General features: G+C 36.2%; 1 protein-coding gene across 19 annotated transcripts in view; it reads right to left on the bottom strand.

Moving 5' to 3' along the window:
* Positions 1 to 19678, bottom strand: part of NLGN1 (neuroligin 1) — an 887779-nt gene that overhangs the window by 841849 nt on the left and 26252 nt on the right. For 3 of the 19 annotated variants that reach the window (XM_055383656.2, XM_063704368.1, XM_063704373.1), the window contains one exon: positions 6334 to 6402. The exons of 15 other annotated variants lie outside the window; for them this stretch is intronic. The gene's annotated coding sequence lies outside the window, so the exon portion shown is untranslated. Of the gene's footprint in view, positions 1 to 6333; positions 6640 to 19678 lie in introns of those variants that run through there. One more of the 19 variants, XM_063704369.1, reaches the window with a different exon arrangement.

The raw sequence follows: 19678 nt of genomic DNA, 5'->3' as shown, positions 1-19678 counted from the left end.
GATGCCTAAAACCAAAATAGGCCAAAAGCTAGGGCTCTTGTTTCAAATGGTTAGCTAAGTTGTGAATGCAAAGGAAAAGATCTTGAAGAAAATTAAAAGTGTGACTCCATTGAACACAAAAATGTTAAGAAAGCAAAACAATGCGTTATTGCTGATATGAAGAAAGTTTTAGTAGTCTGGATAAAAGATCAAACCACCTACAAAATTCCACTAAGCTAAAGCCTAACCCACAGCAAGGCCCTAATTCTTCAATTCTGTGAAGGCTGAGAGAGGTTAGGAGACTACAGAAGGAAAGCTGGAAGCTAGCAGAGATTGGTTCATGAGGTTGAAGGAAAGAAGACATTCCTATAACGTAAAAGTGCAAGGTGAAGCAGAAAGTCCTCGTGTAGAAGCTGCACCATTTATCCAGAAGATCATTCAGGAAGGTGGCTATAGAAAGCAACAAATTTTCAATGTCAGTGAAACAGCCTTCTATTAGAAGAAGATACCATCTAAGACTTTCATAGCTAGAAAGAAGTCAATGTCTGGCTTTGCAGGCTTCAAAAGAAAGACTGGCTCTTTTGTTAGGGGCTAACGCAGCTAGAGACTTTATGTTGAAACCACTGGTCATTTATCATTGTGAAAGTCCTAAGATCCTTACGAATTATGCTAAATCTACTCTGCCTGTGCTCTATAAATAGAATAATAAAGCCTGGATGACAGCACATCTCTTTATAGCATGGATTACTGAATATTTTAAGCCTACAGTTCAGACCTATCTTTTCAAAATATTACTGCTCATTGACAACGCACCTAGTCACTCAAGAGCTCTGATGTAGATGTACAAGATTAATGTCGTTTTCATGCCTGCTCACACAACATTCATTCTGTACCCCATAGATTAAGAGGGAATTTCAACTTTCAAGTCTTATTATTTAAGAAATACACTGTAAGGCTACCACTGCCATAGATAGTGATTTCTCTAATGGATCTGGGCAAAGTAAATGGAAATCCTTCTTCCAAAGATTTACCATCCTAGGTGCCACTGAGAACATTTGTGATTCACAGGAGGAGATCAAGATATCAACATTAGCAAAAATAAGTTAATTCCAACCCTCATGGATGACTTTGAGTGGTTTAAGTCTTCAGTGGAGGAAGTAACTGCAGATTTGGTTTAAAAAAATAGCAAAAAAACTAGAATTAAAAGTAGAGTCTAAAGATATGAATGAATTGCTGCAATGTCATGAACAAACTTGAATGGATGAGGAGTTGTTTCTTGTGGATGTCAAAGACATGAAATCTACTCCTGGTAAAGATGCTCTAAACATTGTTGAAATGATAACAAAGGATTTAGTACATCACATAAACTTACTTGATAAAGCAACTAAGAGAGAGAACTGACTCTAATTTTGAAAGAAATTCTACTGTGGGTAAAATCCTATCAAACTGACTTGCATGATACAAAGAAATCTTTCCTAAAAGGAAGAATCAACTGATGCAGCAAACTTCATTGCTGTCTTATTTGAAAAAGTTCCCACAGTCACCCCAATTTTTAGCAACCACCACTCTGATCAGTCAGTAGCCATAAACATCAAGGCAAGACCCTCCAGCAATAAAAAGATTAAGACTCACTGAAGGCTCAAATAACCATTAGCATTTTAGCTTTAAGTATTTTTAAATTAAGATACGTATTTTGCTTTTTTTTTAGATTCAGTGGTATTGCATGCTTAATTGACTACAATATAGTGTAAACATAACTTTTATATGCACTAGAGAAACAAAAAAAATTGTGTGATTCATTTTACTGCAATATTTGCTTTATTGCAGTGATGTGGAACAAAACCTACAATATATCCAAGGTGTTCCCGTACTTTTTTTTTTTTTTGCAGGTGAATGAGCAGTCCTTTTAACAATAAGAAATAAACTTCAGCTTCTTCAAAGATGTGAGATGAGCACATTTTTCCTCGTGTTCTACACCTTGGGACACATTTTATGGGAATAGGAGCATAACGCATTTACTCAACCTCAAAATAATTCCTCTATATAGTTTCCCGCATATTTCTTATTTGGCTCCCATTCATCCATTGGATTAAATTTCACAAGTTTATAACCATTTGTTAATATAATACTAAAACTCAACAATGAGCCTCAACAGGTTTAGAAATTCATTCTCCAGGCTTTAAACCAGTGCTTCTTGAACAGGTGTTAAGAGGAAACTAAAGAATGTGATATGTGCTATGGGGGAAAAAATTATTCCCTTGTGCAAATAAACTTTGTTGCCTAAGCATTAAACAGACTTCAACAGCTCTTTTCTTTCCAGAAATTTTTCTTAAATATGCTAACCCAGATTGCTAATATCCAAGAGAGGAATTTAATATGAGATATTTGTCAAGCTGTTTTGACCAAGGAAATCTTAGAAAGTGAGTATCTCTGATAAATTGTGTCTCTACTGAATTGAATTTGGAAAATACTGAAATATTTCCCAGATAAGTCTATCTTTAAGGAACTTCAGAAGAGATCATCCTAAAAATGTCCACACAATAACTATGGTTTTTACTTTTCTTGCTAACATATAACACTGTTCCCTCTTCTTACATTCAAGGAAGAAAAAGGAACATCCAGTACCCATTAACTCCCTGAAGGCAATTGTATCTTTATCTTTTCTGTCTACTGAATAATTCTGATTCCTTCAATCTTTCTTTAGAATCCCATTTTGAAACGTGTGAGAGACTATTAATGATCCCTAAATATTCCGCAGTTTTTCTATATTTTCTTAATAATTTCAGCTCTAAACTTTGAAAATAAAAGTGAAAAATTAAAACTTTTTCTCAGTGATTCATAATTATAACAGGTATCAATATTAGAATCATATTATTTTTAAAAATAAGAGCACTATATTGCATACTGTTTAAAAAAGACTGCATATTGGATCTGTGAGCCCAGGATCCAGGGAAGAAATTGTGGATCAAGTTGGCATGTCTCTTTAACTTAGTTATTTCCTTCATTTCTGTCATTTTTTTCCTTGTATACTTTTAATAGGAAAGACGATATGTATAAGGCTCATTTTTTTTCACCTTTTTAAAACTATATTCCTATCTTAACCAGGAAATTGGGTTTCTGATATAGAAACTTTACAACACAAAACATTTATGCATCTAGGATATAAGATTTTCTCCATCATCAAATTAAAAGGGTTTTGATTTGGAAATACAGTCCAAAGGGGGAAAAAACCACCATTAAAGTGAAAGTTATGTCAAAAAATAACCAAACCATCAAAGGCTTATTTCTGTTTTTTTAAGAGAGAAATATATTCATGTCTATCTGCTATAAACCCCAAATGAATGAATCCTTCAGGACTCACTTCCCTTGATAATAAATCTGCAATGTTAAAAAAAATCCAAAGTAACAAATTTTATAATCATTGGGGACTTGGATACTTGGAAACTCAGTCTAAGGGCTGAAATGCAAGAAAAAGACCAGTAAATTGCTAGTTTGATGGTAGAGGGGATGGTGGCAGTGGTTGAAGGGTGACTGATAGTAGGGAAGGCAGGATCAGGAAGGCAAAGATAGCAGACCTTTGTCTGTAACACAATACAGCACGTGTGTGTGTGTGAACATCTGTGTGTGTGTGTGTGTGTGTTGGTGGGTGGGGGTGGTGAAAGTAATGGCAGCAGCAGAGGCAAAGCCAAGAGTGATGGTGGCAGGAACGGCAATGAAAGAAACAACACACGATGCACGATACTTGGCATGTTTGTAGTCTGGAGGCAAGATTTAAAGAAAATCAAAAGTTGGTAGTCAAATGAGAGGAAATCAAGTCCACTAAGCTAAATGAAGAGTCAAGTCAGAGAACCAGCTCCAAGACAAGTACCATAGAATACAACTGAGATTAGACACAATGTCATATCCATCAACGTTCAAAAGCAAGAGGAGCAAGGGGCTGCACACAGGAGTGCTGAATAAATTCCAATGCATGTTTTATTGCAGCTGCAACTGTCTTTTAATAATGTAGCTGAAAAAGCCTCATCTTCCTTCATTCAATCTTAAAGGGCTTCTGGTCACAGTGAGTAATCAGGTCTTTACAGTAGATGACCGAGTCCTCTCAGAAAGCAGTAGTTATGGCCACAATAGACACATGTGGTATTGAGGGTGACAGACAATACCAACAGCTGAACATCTAGCTGTGATAATTAAGAAACCAGGGGATAAAGAGCAGGAGGAAGCAACAGTCAAATTATTCCAAGTATAGGTACTTTCTAAACAGATCACGACTTGGGAATTTTCCTCAGGTTTCTCATCTTATTTCTATATCCAAAAATGGAATCTTGACAGTCAAATGTTTTATGTAGTGCTTCTTATTGCTAATGTCTGAGTCAGTCATGCAGGAATCAGAATCTACTTCAAGAAGTTTTAATAAGGATGACTTTAGATCTGGACAGGGTGAAGAAAAATAAAAAGGAACATTGCAGCACCAAGGGAATGACAATAGAAAGAGGTTATGACTGGCCTAAGGGCAAGAGAAAAATAGTGTTACTGGAGTACAGTTAGAGCTGGAGGCATAGAAAAAGGCCACCCAACCAGGGTCATAGTGATAAAAAGATGTAGTAACTGCTAGAAATCATGGCTTAGAGCAGGAAAGAATGGCGGGGATGGGGGTTTAACCCAAACTCTCTCTCTTACACTCTGTTCTCCTACCATTGTCTTGCATTTGTTGGATTTTTAAAAGAAGCCAACTATCAAGGGGGCCTGGGTGGATGTAACTTACAGAAGTCAAGGTTAGCTTCTCAAGGCATGCAACAAGACAAAGAAGAGGAGAACATGGATCTGGCTGGGTTGAGTTACAGATAAAAACCTGTAGATACGTTATGGAATTAATGGGACACATAGTTAAACCACGCCTAAAATTAATGCTCTTGGTCACAAACACAGAGTCTTCCCTATTTGACTTCCCTAATGTAAGGTCCTCAAATCATGACAGATGGGTCATGAGTGGTAGGAAATTAAGAGTTATTAAAACATGTTCCAGAACTCATGTGTGTGCCACACATTATTTGCCAAAGAATGGGAGCCACTAACCAGAATAAACAAAATTGTGTGAGGTGGAGCAGTCTTCTGTTTGTCTATAACTACTCTGAAATAATTTTAATATTGGGAAATATATTCTAGATGTTTCCTTCTTAGCATATTTGGATGGTGACAATGAAACATTGTTTTGCTTTTAATGCTGGTCATTTAAAACTGATTTCTTAATTTCTTAGCAAAGGCTAAATAATCATTTCTGTCTTTTTTTCTCAACAAGCGCTGGGTTCACTCAGTGTTTGGTAAATGGATGTAAAAAGCGAGTTATAGACATGCTCCAATAACATACATCATGTGTTGTTTGATTTTGTTCTTGTGGCTGTAGGTTAATCAGTTTGGTTTGGAGTTTAGTTACAAAGAACAGAGAGTCAGTTTGATATCAGTGGTTCTTTCTGACCCAAAAGCCACTATTTCTTCTTTAAAATATTCTTCTCTCATTAAAAATGATGTTAGCCTTCCTTGTTGACTAAATGCATTGTATAGACTTTTACTAAAGTTTTCTTTCTTATTTTTTTTCTTTAGAGGGAGTCTTGCTCTGTTGCCCAGGATGGAGTGCAGTGGCATGATCTCAGCTCACTGCAGCCTCTGCCTCCCAGGTTCAAGCAATTCTCCTGCCTCAGCCTCCTTAGTAGCTGGGACTACAGGCGTGCACTGCCACGCCTGGCTAATTTTTGTATTTTTAGTAGAGATAAGGTTTCACCATGTTGGCTAGGATGGTCTTGATCTCCTGACCTCGTGATATGCCCCCACCTCAGTCTCCCAAAGTGCTGGGATTACAGGCGTGTGCCACCGCACCCAGCCTACTACATTTTTTTTTCTAAAAATGACTTTATTGAAGTGATTATAAATATCACAACATAATGCTTCCGTGAACATAAGATTTTCATATATGTGTGTGTATGTATATATCATCAAAAGAGAATCAAACTTTGTAACATAAAAACATTATATATTTAAGTGAAAATAATAGCTGAAAAAGGTAAAGAAATTTTCAAAAATAAAATCAGTTTTTCTATGGCAGGTTATGGGGGTAGAAGGAGAAAAAGTGTACACTCAAAGCATGGTTAAAGGATTATGCCAGCTTGTCAAAACTATACTGCATATTGTATGGCTAAAAGTATTAAAATTGTTCAACAGAAAAATCAATGGAACAAAAGAGGTAAGTCATGACTATGGTGGATGGTCAGGAAACAGAATTGCTGTTTTGCCGTGGGAGCTTTTGTTACTACTTTTCTAACACTTCAATGATTGAAAGGAAATCAAACTGCGAGAACTTACTGCCACTCCAGTGAGCCCTGGGGGATTTGTCACAAATTTGGAACTTGAGTGGCCTCAAGCTTCACAGGTCTGCTCCTCAGAAGTGACAGAAAGCAAAGAGAAAGCAGAGCATTAGTGACATGGAACTGAGCAACTACGTATTTTCAAATGGTGGGTGAACTTCAGGCCACCTTTTAAGTTTTACATTAGACCAAATGACCAAAAAATTTCCTCTAAAGCATGTGCTACACTTAGGAGTTTCCAACAACAACCATTATTTGGCAGCTATTCACAGATAATTCTGAACCTACTCTTGCCTAATAGAAAGCTTCTTAAACACTGAAAATTGGATAAATAACCACAAAATAGAGTGGCTTTATAACTCCTTTTAGACTATTTTATAGGGTGTCATTTTACTAAAAACCTCAGAAAGGACAGGAACATTCAAGGAACTTAGCTCTTGATCCTAGAGAGCTGGTGAACATCAACAGCTTATTCTGAAAGTAGATTGTAGAGAGTGCAATTGTCTCCAACTACATGATGTCCTGTATTCCCTGAATAATGATATAATCACTAGAAATAGTGTGTTTACTCTTTGTCTGCACTTTAAACAAAAGTATACTACTTGAAACATTTATTCAAATATTGTTTCACTCTAAATCAGTGTTTCTTAAGTGAGGCCCATGAATTGTAATCACCTGCAGTGTTTGATCAAAATGCAATTTCCTAGCCCCATTACCAGGTAATTCATATGCATGTTAAAATCTGAAAACCACTACTATAAAGAACTCATGTATCATATTAGGAATAAGAATATGAACATTAGAAGCTACTTTGCTATACTTTTTGATACTTTTAAAGATTTTATGAAAAAAGGAAACTTAAGGAGAAAATATTTTGAGTAATTTGAATATGTCTAAACATTATCTGATATAAACTATAACACATAGTTGTAATTTTCTAATTCCCCACCTCTCCTGACCCCCACTTTCTAGTTAAGGATTTTGGATTAAAGTCGATTCTAGAATTCTGAATAATCGTGTATTTTCTACTTCTACAGTCTGGAAGAAAAGAATCTAAGCTTAAATAGCAAGCAGTATTTTGGCTGATTCTTAAATACTTTTAAAAGGGCCTCACTCTTCTATATTTCATCATTTTATATAGTAAATCATAAACAAATCTTAATGCCAATTAATTAATGCATTTTTTAGGGACACTTTTATTTAAGCAACTTGTTTCCCACAAATACTAATTATATAACCTAAGCCAGGAGCTTCTCAACTACCAAGAAGTATCAGTTCAAGGAAACTTCCATTACGCATAAAGTGATGGGACAACTGATGTTTTAGGAAGAGCTCAATTAAATAGATATAAGGAGGGAGCAAAATGATCAAGAGCTTGGTCGCTTATAAATTAAACACTCAACATACAAATAAAAACTTATCTATGTACCAGCAATAAAGGGAGAAAATAGAAAAAAGAAAATAAATATGCACCATACAAGCAAAAATATAAAATAGCTAGAAATCTAAGAAAGCTAACAATGAAATTATAAAGTTTACTGAGGGACATGAAAGATCAGGCCCTCTTCCCTTTTCCTTCTTTTTCCTTACTGAACATTAAGCTAAACAAACCGGGTAAGATAGAGAAAAGTAGGCATCCTAATAGGGGAGGGTTTTCATCCAAGATGGCCCAGAGAAAGGGATCAGAGCCTGAGCACTGTGAGGAGAGGTTTCAGACAGGGAGGGAACACTGTGGGGAGCCAGGAGATTGGCAGAATGAGGAGGCATCCAAAGAGAGGAAAGTTCAGACATAGACTGTTCAACCCCAAACAGGATGAGGGTGTTCCTGCAGGAGGGCAGCCCAATAAGGAGCATCAGAGCCCAGGTGGGATGAGGAGGACATCTGTCAGAGGAAGGCACAATGGCAGCAATGGGAGATTGGTTCAATACAGGGCAATTGGTCAAATAGGTAAATACCTTAAGAATAATAAAAGCCATGTTTCTCATTAACATAAAAATGTTGCAAATATGAAAAGGGAGAAAACTCTCTGTGGTGTTTGATTAGAATTTTAGGTATTAGTGCAATCTCATTATTTTTAATAGATAGAAAGATAGAGAAATATAAAGAGATATAAATTGGATGAATATGTATTTCCTAACTCTGTCCACTGAGAGAGCCTGGGGGGAGTGTTTCCCACATAGTAATGAGGATACCTAGCACCCAAATCTTGGATTTAAATATCATTATCCTCTAAAAGGAAATGAGACTTCTAAAAGATAACAGGAAATAAACCTAGAGGACTTTGGGTTTGGTATTAACTTTTATACACAACACCAAAGGCACAATCCACAAAAGAAATAGTTGATAAGCTGTAATTGATTACAGCTTATAAATAAAAATGCAAAATAAAAAATGCAAAAGACACTACTAGAGAATGAGAAGACAAGCCACAGACTAGATGAAAATGATTATTAAAGACATATCTGATAAAAGATTCATCCAAAATATACAAGGAACTCTTAAAACTCAACAATAAAAAGATGAATAACCTGATTGAAAAATTGGCCAAAGTCCTTAGTAAACACCTCACCAAAGAAGTTATACAGATGTAAATAAGCACAGAAAAACATGCTCCACATCCTATGTCATTAGAGAAATGCAAATTAAAACACTAACGAGGTACTTCTACACGGCTATTAGAAAGGGCAAAATCCAAAATGCTGACAACACTAAATGCTGGCAAGGAGGTGGAACAAAAGGAACTCTCATTCACTGCTAGTGAAAATACAAATGGTATAGCATCTTTGCAAGTCAGTTTTGTAATTTCTTACAGAAGTACTTATACTCGTACCCGATGATCCAGCCATCACACCCCTTGGTATTTCCACAAAGAAGTTGAAAACTTATGTCCATATAGAAACCTGCATACAGGTGTTTATAGCAGTTTTATCTATAATTTCCAAAATTTAGAAGAATCCAAGATGTTCTTCAGTAGGCTAATGGATAAACTGTTATGCATATTGACGAAGGAATATTATTTAGCACTAAAAAGAAATGAGCTATCAAGCCATGAAAAGACATGGAGGAACCTTACATGCATATTACTAAGTGAAAGAATTCAATATGAAATTGTTACCCACCATATGATTTCAGATATACGACATTTTTAAAAAGCCAAAACTATGGAAATAGTAAGAAGTTTGGTGGTTTCCAGGGGCTGCTGGGGAGGAAGATATAAATAGGCAGACCATAGAGCCCTAGAGGATTTTTAGAGCAGTGAAACTATTCTGCATGATACTATGATGATGGGCATATATCATGATACATTTATGGAATCCACCGACTGTATTACACCAACACTGATTCCTAATGAATATTTGGATTTTGGATGATAATGATGTGTCAATGTGGATTCACTCTTCATAACAATGTACCACTCTGGTGTAGGATGCTGATAATAGAAGAGGATATGCAAGAATGAGGGCAGGGCATTTATGGGAAATCTCTGCATCTTCCAATCAATTTTACTCCAAATGTAAAATTGCTCTAAAAATTAAAGTACATATTATATATATATATCCAAAAATCATGCAAAAAATTGATTACCGAATTTGAAAAAATGCTCACAGATACTGATTTCATCAGGTTTGTCAATATTTCGTACAAATAAAAAGTTATATATGTACAAGAAAGATTTTGTATATATGTGTGCTAGATTTGATAAGGAAAGTGCATGAATAAAAAGAAATTGTTTGCTCCATATTTGCCCCAAACTACTCATATTCCTAAAGAAACAAACTAAAATGTAGATTAAAAACCAAAAAAAGGAAACACAATTATCCTCGGAGAAATGGCTGGTTCAACTGCTAGAGAAGGAAAAGCACAAGATGAGCCAGGAATATGTTACTGGGCCAGAAGGCAAGAAAGTGCTTTCAGTATGATAGGGTTATGCTAAAAGTTCATGCGTTCCACCCTAAAATGCTTCTACTAGTGAAATAGGGAAAGTTTTAGCATGAAAGAATAAAATGATAGTAATAAACTGTAACCCATTTAATTAAAATAGAATGAGTATATACTGATATAAATTAGTCAATTAATGAATTAAAAGTTAGCTGTGTATGATATATTACAAAGGGGAAAAGAATACTGTCTTCATCTGTTTGTATTGCTGTAAGAAATATCTGAGGCTGGGTACTTTATAAAGAAAATATATTTGGCTCACAGTTCTCCAGGCTGTACAAGAAGCATGGTATCAGCATCTGCTTCTGGTGCTGCCAGGAAGTTTCTGCTCATGATAGAAAGCAAAGAGGAGCTGGTATGTAAAGATCACACGGTGGGAAGCAGAGAAGAAGAGATGCCAGACTGTTTTTAACAACTAGATGGCAAAGGAACTAAGAGTGAGAACTCATTTAATCTCATGAGAATGCCACTAAGCCATGAGGGCATATCCCTCATAACGCAAATACTTTCCACTAGGTCACACCTCCTATATTGGGGATAAAGTTTTAACAAGAGATTTAGAGCAGACAAATATCCAAATGACATCAGACAGCTTTACAGGGGAGAAGGCTGGCAGATACCACCTTAATCAAGAGCCACCTGATAGGACGCAGTTAAGATAACAGCTTCACTTCTGTGACATTTTTCCAAAAGATACACCTTATAAAAGTAATCATGAAGAAATATCAGACAATTCCAAACTTAGAGACTATAAAACGACAGGTCTATAATCCTTAAAAGTGTCAAGAGAGTGATATTATCAAAATGGTGGAGTAAGAGCAATCTGGCTTTACTCTCCCTCATAGAAAACCAAAATCAATTATCTAGGGCCAAGATTATCACCAGGGCCATCCCAGAACTAAAAACTGAGGATGTGATGACTCCAGGTATCACAGCGAAATGAAAAACCGCAAGCAGGAGGTAAGAGAAACAAAACCTTCTGGCCACAACACCCCTCCCCTAAGCTGCCAGGCACTATGCAGAAAGGTTCTAGCAGATTCAGTTTTTACCCTGGAAAAAGTGAGATCAAGGAAGAAGACAGTCACCAGTTAGGTTTCTTCACAGGAAAAACATTTCTGCTTGAATCCACAGGAAGCATCATAAATGCCCGTAGGGTGAAGGCTTCTAAGGGAAACTAGAGGCATAAAGTAGAGGTGCGGCTAGTACCAGCCAGGGCACAAAACTCAGCAGCTATTCTTCATCTCTGTCAAAGGAGATGCCAAATCACTGAATCTGTTCAGCAGCAACATGCTTTAGGGGAGGTACTTCAGGGACCCTCTGGGCATAACCCTTAGCCACCTTTCCCACACAGCGGGGATATACACTTTAGGATTCCCCCACACCCAATCTGGGATGGGCAGCACTCTCAAGTTATTTGCAGGAACTGTGGCAAATCTGAGTAAGGGTGTCATCTAGTGCAGAAAAGGAGGCAGTGTTCTTGGGCTGAGGGTACTCAAAAATCAACCGGCACAGGACTTCTAGTCATACATACTCTAGAAAGACCAAACCAAGGCAGACAGCAAAGACTGAAATAAATAACTAAACCTTGAATGCAAAGACATAGACGTACATCCATAAGAAACAAAAGCAAACAGGTAGCCATGACCTCCACGAAAAGACAAAAAAGGAGCCAATGTCTGACCCTAAGAATATGGTGATTTTTGCCCTCTCAGATCAACTATTCAAAACAGTAGTTTTGAGGAAACTCAGTGAACTCCAAGATAACACAGTAAATCGGTGCAGAAATTTATTCAGATAAATTTAACAAAAAGAATAAAATAATAAAAGATAAACAGAAATCCTGAAGCTGAGAAATACAATGGCTAGATAGAAAAATACATTAGAGGTTATTGCCAGCAAAACTGATTAAACAAAAGAATCAGAGAGTATGAAGACAGGCTGTTTGAAAATACTCAGTCAGAGGACAGAAAAAAAGAATGAAAAAGAAAAAAGAATGTCTACAAGATCTAGAGGATAGCCTCAACAGAGCAAATCTAATAGCCGTCGACCGCCAGGAGGGAGTTGAGAAATAGCAAGGTGTAGAAAGCTTCTTTAAAAAAATAGTAAGAGAAAATATTGCAAACTTAGAGAAAGATTATCCAGATACTAAAAGGTCAAAGATCACTAACCTGATTCAACCCAAATAAGACTACTCCAAAGCATATAATAATCAAATTTTCAAAGGCCAAACACAAAAAGAGGATTGTAAAAGCAGCAAAACAAAAGAAACAACATATAAAGGAGCTCTAATTAAAGACATTTCCAGACACACAAAAGCTAAGGAAATTCATCACCACCAGACTGAGCTTATAAGAAATGCTAAAGGGAGCTATTCAATATGAAAAAAAAAGAATGTTAATGTGCAAAATGAAAACATCTGAAAGTATAAAACAATGGAAAAGGCAAGAACAATACAAATGCAGAATACTCTACACTTGTGATGTATCAACCACTTATACCTTTAGTATGAGGACTAAAAGACAAATCTATCAAAAATAATTACATAATTTCTTAAGAGACAGAAATATATAAAGATATAAATTGAGACAAAAAAGGTCAAAATGTGGGGAAATTGAATCTTTTTTTTCTTTTCTTTGAGTCAAAGTTAAGTTGCCATCAGTTTAAGTTGTTATATCCATAAAATATTTTGTAAGCCTTATGGTAATCATAAATCAAAAATACAGATATGTTAAAAATAAAAAGTAAGAAACTAAATAAAACATACTACCAGAAAAAAATCACTTAGCCAAAAAATGACAGTAGAAAAGAAAAAAAGGAAGAGAGAACTTACAATACAACAAGAAAATCAGAAACAAAATGGTAGTAGTAAGTCCTCACCTATCAATAATAATACTGAATGTAATAAACTAAATTATGCAACTGAAAGAACAAGACCCAATCATATGCTGCCTACAGGAAACTCACTTCACCTATAAAGATAAACATAGACTAAAAGTGAAGGAGAAAAAAAAGATTCCACACAAATGGAAACCATAGAAAAGGAGTAGCTAAACTTATATCAGATAAAATAGACTTCAAGTCCAAAACTATCAAGAGACAAAGAAGGTCATTATATAATAATAAGTGGGTCAATATAACAGGAGGATATAGCAATCATAAATACATATGTACTCCAACACTGGATCACAAAAATATATAAAGTAAATATTAATAAATATAAAGAAAGAGACAGACTGTAACACAGTAATAAGAGGAGACATTAGTGCCCCTCTTTAAGCAATGAACAAGTCCTCCAGACAGAAACTCAACCAAAAAAAAAAAAAATAGAGTTTCTAGACCAAAAAGACTTAACTGATATTTACAGACAATTTCAACAAACTGCTGAAGAATACATATTATTTTCATCAGCCTATTGAACTTCTCCAGGATAGACCATATCTTAGGCCACAAAGCAAGTCTGAACAAATTCAAAAGAGTAGAAACCATATCAAGTATCTTTTCTGACCACAATGGAATAAAACTAGAAATTAATAACAAAAGGAGACCTTGGAAATTGCACAGATACATGAAAATTAAACAACATGGCCTTGAAAAACCAATGGGTCAATGAATACATTGCAAAGAAAATTTTGAAATTCCTTGAAACAAATGAAAATGGAAACACTACATACCAAAACCTACGCAGTATAGCAAAAGTAGTACTAAGAAAAAAGTTTAGAGCAATAAATGCTTACATCGAAAAAGAAAAAAGACTTCTAAAACTCAACCTAACTATGCACCTAAAGGAAATAGAAAAGCATGAACAATCCAAACTGAAAATTCATAGAAGGAAAAATACTAACAATCAGAGCAAAAGTAAATGAAATTGAGATGAAAAAGAAAATAGAAAAATAATCAACAAAATAGAAAGCTGTTTTTTTGAGAAGATAAACAAAATGGATAAACCTTAGTGTGACTAATTAAGAAAAACAAAGACCCAAGTAATATCAGAGATGAAAAATGAAACATTACAACTGATACCACAGAAATATACAGGATTATTAGAGATTATTGTGAAGAACCATACACCAACAAATTAGAAAATTTAGAAGACATGAATAAATTCTTAGAAGCATACAATCTTACAAGATTGAATCATGAGGAAATAGAAAAACTGGACAGCCCATTAAGTAATGAGGTTGAATCAGTAATTTTAAAAATCTCCACAAAGAAAGTCCATAACCAGATAATTTCATTGCTAAGTTTTACCAAACTTTTAAAGAAAATATAATACCGATTTTCCTCAAACTAATCCAAAAAATTTGAAGAGGAAAGAACTCTTTCAAACTCATTCTACGAGTTCAACATTACCCTGAAACCAAAACCAGACAAGGGCACAACAAAAAGGCAAATTGGAAGCCAATATCCCTGATGAACATAGATGCAGAAATCCTCAACAAAATTTTAGCAAACTGAATCCAACAGCATATCAAAAAGATTATTCATCATGATCAAGCAAGATTTATCCCAGGGATGCAATAATGGTTCAATAAATAAATAAATAAATAAATGTGCTATAGCACATGAACAGACTGAAGGACAAAAACCTATTATTTCAATGAATGCAGAAAAAGCATTTGATAAAATGTAGCATCTGTTCATAAAACTCTCAAAAAATATAGAAAAAAACATACCCCAAAACATTAAAGGCTGTATATGACAAACCCATAGCTAACATCATGCTGAATGGGGAAAATTTGAAAAACTTTATTGTCAAATTTGGAAAACGAAAAAGATACCTAGTATCATCACTTTTATTCAACATCATAGCAGAAGTCTTAGCTCGAGCAATTAGGTAACAGAAAGGAAAAAAAAGGCATGCAAATGAAAAAGGAAGAAGTCAAATTGTCCTTGTTTGCAGATGACATAATCTTATACTTAGAGAAACCTAGAGTCCACCAAAAACCTGTTAGAACTAACAAACTAATTCAATGAAGTTGCAAAATATAATACTAAATCGTGACACAAAAAAAAGTAGTATTTCTATATTCCAACAGTGAACAATCTGTAAGAAATCAAGAAGGCAATTCCATTTATAATAGTTACAAAAAATAAAATACCTCGGAATAAATTTCACCAAAGAGGTGAGACAGCTCTGCCATAAAAACTATAAAATACTGAAGAATGAAATTAAAAATGACACACAAAAAATTAAAAGACATATCATGTTCATGGAGAAAAATAATATTGTTAAAATGTCCATACTACCCAAAGTGATCTACAATGTCAATGCAATTCCTATCAAAATAACAATGACATTCTTCACAGATTTAGAAAAAAAATTCTTAAAATTTGCATGGAACTACAAAGAACCCCAAATAGTCAAAGCAGTCCTGAGCAAAAAGAACAAAGCTAGAGGCATTATGACACCTGACTTCAAAATATACTACAGGCTATAGTAACTAAAACAGCATGATATTGGCATAAAAACACATAAACTAATGGAATAGCACAGAGAACGCAGAAATAAGTCTATGCATTTATAGCCAACTCATTTTCAACCAAGACACCAAGAACATAAAAGGACAGTCTCTTCAATAGATAATCCTGGTAAAACTGGATATCCATATGCAGAAGAATGGAAATAGAACCTTGTCTCTCACCATATACAGAAATCACTCAAAATGAACTAAAGACTTAAATGTAAGACCTGAAACTATGAATCTATTAGAAAAAACACTGGGAAAATATTTTAGAACATTAATCTGGACAATGATTTTTTTGGGTAACACAGGTGACAAATGAGATTCTATAAAGATTAAAAAAAAAAAAAAAAAAAACCTCTGCATAGCAAAGAAAAAAACCAATAGCGTGAAGAGGTCATCTACAGAATGGTAAACTGATGTGGTTTGGCTCTGTGTCTCCACCCAAATCTCATCTTGAATTGTAATCCCCACATGCTGAAGGAGGGACCTGCTGGTAGGTGATTAGATCATGGGAATAGTTTCCCCTTGCTGTTCTCATGATAGTAAAGGAGTTCTCACAAGATCTGATGGTTTTAAGTGTGGCACTTCCTCGCTCTTTCTCTCTCTCCTGCCACCTTCTGAAGAAGGTACTTGCTTCTCCTTCACCTTCTACCACAATTGTAAGTTTCTTGAGGCCCCCCAGCTGTATGGAACTGTGAGTCAATTTAGCCTCTTTCCTTTAAAGTTACCCAGTCTCAGGTAGTATCTTTACAGAAGTGTGAGAATGGACTAATACAGAGAATTGGTCCTGGCAGAGTGGAGTACTGCCACAAAGATAACCTGAAACGTGGAAGTGATTTTGAAACTGGGTAACAGGCAGAAGTTGGAACAGTTTGTAGGGCTCAGCAGAAGGCAGGAGGATATGGGAAAGTCTGGAACTTCCTAGAGACTTGTTGAATAGTTTTGACTAAAATGCTGATAGCGATATGAAAAATGAAGTCTAGGCTGAGGTGGTCTCAGAAGGAGATAAGGAACTTTTTGGGAACTGGAGTAAAGGTCACTCATGCTATGCTTTAGCAAAGAGACTGGCGGTATTTTGCCCCTGCCCTAGACATCTGTGGAAGTTTAAACTTGAGAGAGATGATTTAGGGTATCTGGTGGAAGAAATTTCTAAGCAGCAGTGTTCAAGAGAGAACGTGAATTATTCTGAAAGCTTTCAGTTATATATGATCACAAAGAGATGGTTTGAAATTAGAACTTAGTTTAAAAGGGAAGCAGAGTATAAAGGTTTGGAAAATTTGCAGCCTGACCATGTGGTAGAAAAGAAAAACCCATTTCCTGGGAAGGAATTTGAGCCAAGCTGACTGCAGAAATTTGCTCAAGTAAGGAGAAGCTGAATGTTACTAGCAAAGACAATGGGGAAAATGTCCCCAGGGCATGTCAGAAACCTTCAGAGCAGCCCCTCCCATGACAGACCCAGAGGCCTAGGAGGGAAAAATGGCTTCATGGGCCAGGCCCAGGGCCCAGTGGATCCGTGCAGCTTCAGAACTTAGTGCCCTGCATCCCAGCTGCTCCAGCTCCAGCTGTGGCTAAAAGGGGCCAAGGTTACAGCTGAGGCAATTGCTTCAGAGGATGTGAGCCCCAAGTTTGGTGGCTTCCACATGGTGTTCAGCTTGTGGGTGCACACAAGACAAGAGCTGAGCTTCAGGAGCCTCTGCCTAGATTTCAGAGGATGTATAAAAATGCCTCAATGTCCAGAGAGAAGTCTGCTGCAGTGGAGTCCTCATGGAGAACCTCTGCTACGGAAGTGCAGAAGGGAAATGTGGGGCTGGAGTCCCAACACAGTCTCCACTGGGGCACTGCCTAGTGGAGCTGTGAGAAGAGGGCCACCACCCTCTAGACCCCAGAAAGGTAGATCTGCCAACAGCTTGCATTATTCACCTGGAAAAGCTGCAGTCACTCAACACCAGCTTGTGAAAGCAGCCACAGGGGTTGTACCCTGCAGAGTCACAGGAACAGGGCCGACCAAGGCTGTGGGAGCCCACTCCTTGCATTAGTGTGCCCTGGATGTGAGACATGGAGCCAAAAGAGATTTTGGAGCTTTAAGATTTAATGGTTACCCTGCTGAATTTTGGACTTTCATGGGGCCTATGTCCCCTTTTTTTAGGTCAATTTTTCCCAATTTGGAATGGGAACATTTATCCAAGGCCCACACCTCCATTGTATCTTGGAGGTAACTAACTTGCTTTTGATTTTACAGGCTCATAGGCAAAAGGGACTTGCCTTGTCTCAGATAAGGCTTTGGACTTGGACTTTTGAGTTAATGCTGGAATGAGTTAAGTCTTTGGGGGACTGTTAGGAAGGCATTATTGATTTTGAAATGTGAAAAGGACATGGGATTTGGGAGGAGCCAAGGGCAGAATGATATGGTTTGGCTCTGTGTCTCCACCCAAATCTAATCTCAAATTGTAATCCCAATGTATTGAGGGAAGGGCCTGCTGGGAGGTGATTAGATCACAGGGGCAGTTTCCCACATGCTGTTCTTGTGATAGTGAGAGAGTTCTCGTGAGATCTGATGGTTTAAAGTGTGGCACTTCCTCAATCTCTCTCTCTCTCTCCTGCTGCCTTGTGAAGAAGCTCCTTGCTTCTCCTTCGCCCTCTACCATGATTGTAAGTTTCCTGAGGCCTCCCCAGCCACGCAGAATTGTGAGTCAGTTAAACTTCTTTCCTTTATAAATTACGCAGTCTCAGATAGTATCTTTATAGCAGTGTGAGAATGGACTAATACAGAAACAGTACTTGCAGTTTATCCATCTGACAAGGAATCAATAACTTGCATCTATAACAAACTCAAACAACTCAACAGCAAAAATTAAATCTGATGTAAAAACAGACAAATGATCTAGATAGATATTTCTAAAAAGAAGACATACAAATGTCAAACAAGTATATAAAAAGTGTTCAACATTACTAATCATCAGAGAAATACAAATCAAAACTGCAATGAGATATAATTTCATCCCAGTTAAAATGGCTATGATCAAAAAGACAAAAAAATAACAGATGCTGGCAAGGAGAAAGAGGAAGGTTTGTAAACTGATTGTGGGAATGTAAATTAGTACAGCCATTATAGAAAAACAGTATAATAGTTCCTCAAAAAAACAAAAATAAAAATGCCATATGATCTGGCAATCTTACTGCTGGGTATATCCAAAAGGAAATCAAATCGAAGTGACATTTATATTTCTATGTTTATTGTAGTGCTATTCATAGCAGCTAAGGTAGGGAATCAGGATTGCTAGATCATACAGTATTTTTATTTTCACAGCCTCTGGTAACCGCCATTCTACTCTCTACCTCCTTGAGATAAACTTTTTAGCTCTCACGTATGAGTAGGTACATGTGATATTTGTCTTTCTGTGCCTGGCTTATTTCAATTAGTATAATGTCCTCCAAGTTCATTCATGTTGCTGCATATGACAAGAATTCCTTCTTTTTATAGCTGAATAGTATTCCATTGTGTGTGTGTGTGTGTGTGTGTGTATATATATAGTGTACTATATATAGTACACATACACACATATATATCACATATATATACACACATATATATATCATGATAAGTGTTTGAGTTTGTTTGAGATAATAAATGTCTGCATTTGATGGATAACCAAATTATTCTGATTTGATCATTAAATATTGTATATATGTATCAAAATATTACAGGTATCCTATTAATATGTAAAATCGTTATGTATCAATTAAAAAGTGTTGAGGTATAAAATCAAAGAATGACTAAGACACTATATCAGACTGAAGAAGCCTAATGAGACATAGCAACAAAAAACAAAACATAATTCTAAACTGGGCCAGGTGTGGTAGCTCATGCCTATAATCCTAGCACTTTAGGAGGCTGAGGCGGGAGGATCACTTGAGCCCAGGAGTTTAAGACCAGCCTG

The sequence above is a fragment of the Gorilla gorilla genome, chromosome 2, assembly GCF_029281585.2.
Source record: "Gorilla gorilla gorilla isolate KB3781 chromosome 2, NHGRI_mGorGor1-v2.1_pri, whole genome shotgun sequence".
NCBI lineage: Eukaryota > Metazoa > Chordata > Mammalia > Primates > Hominidae > Gorilla > Gorilla gorilla.
This window is presented reverse-complemented; position numbering and strand designations above follow the sequence as displayed.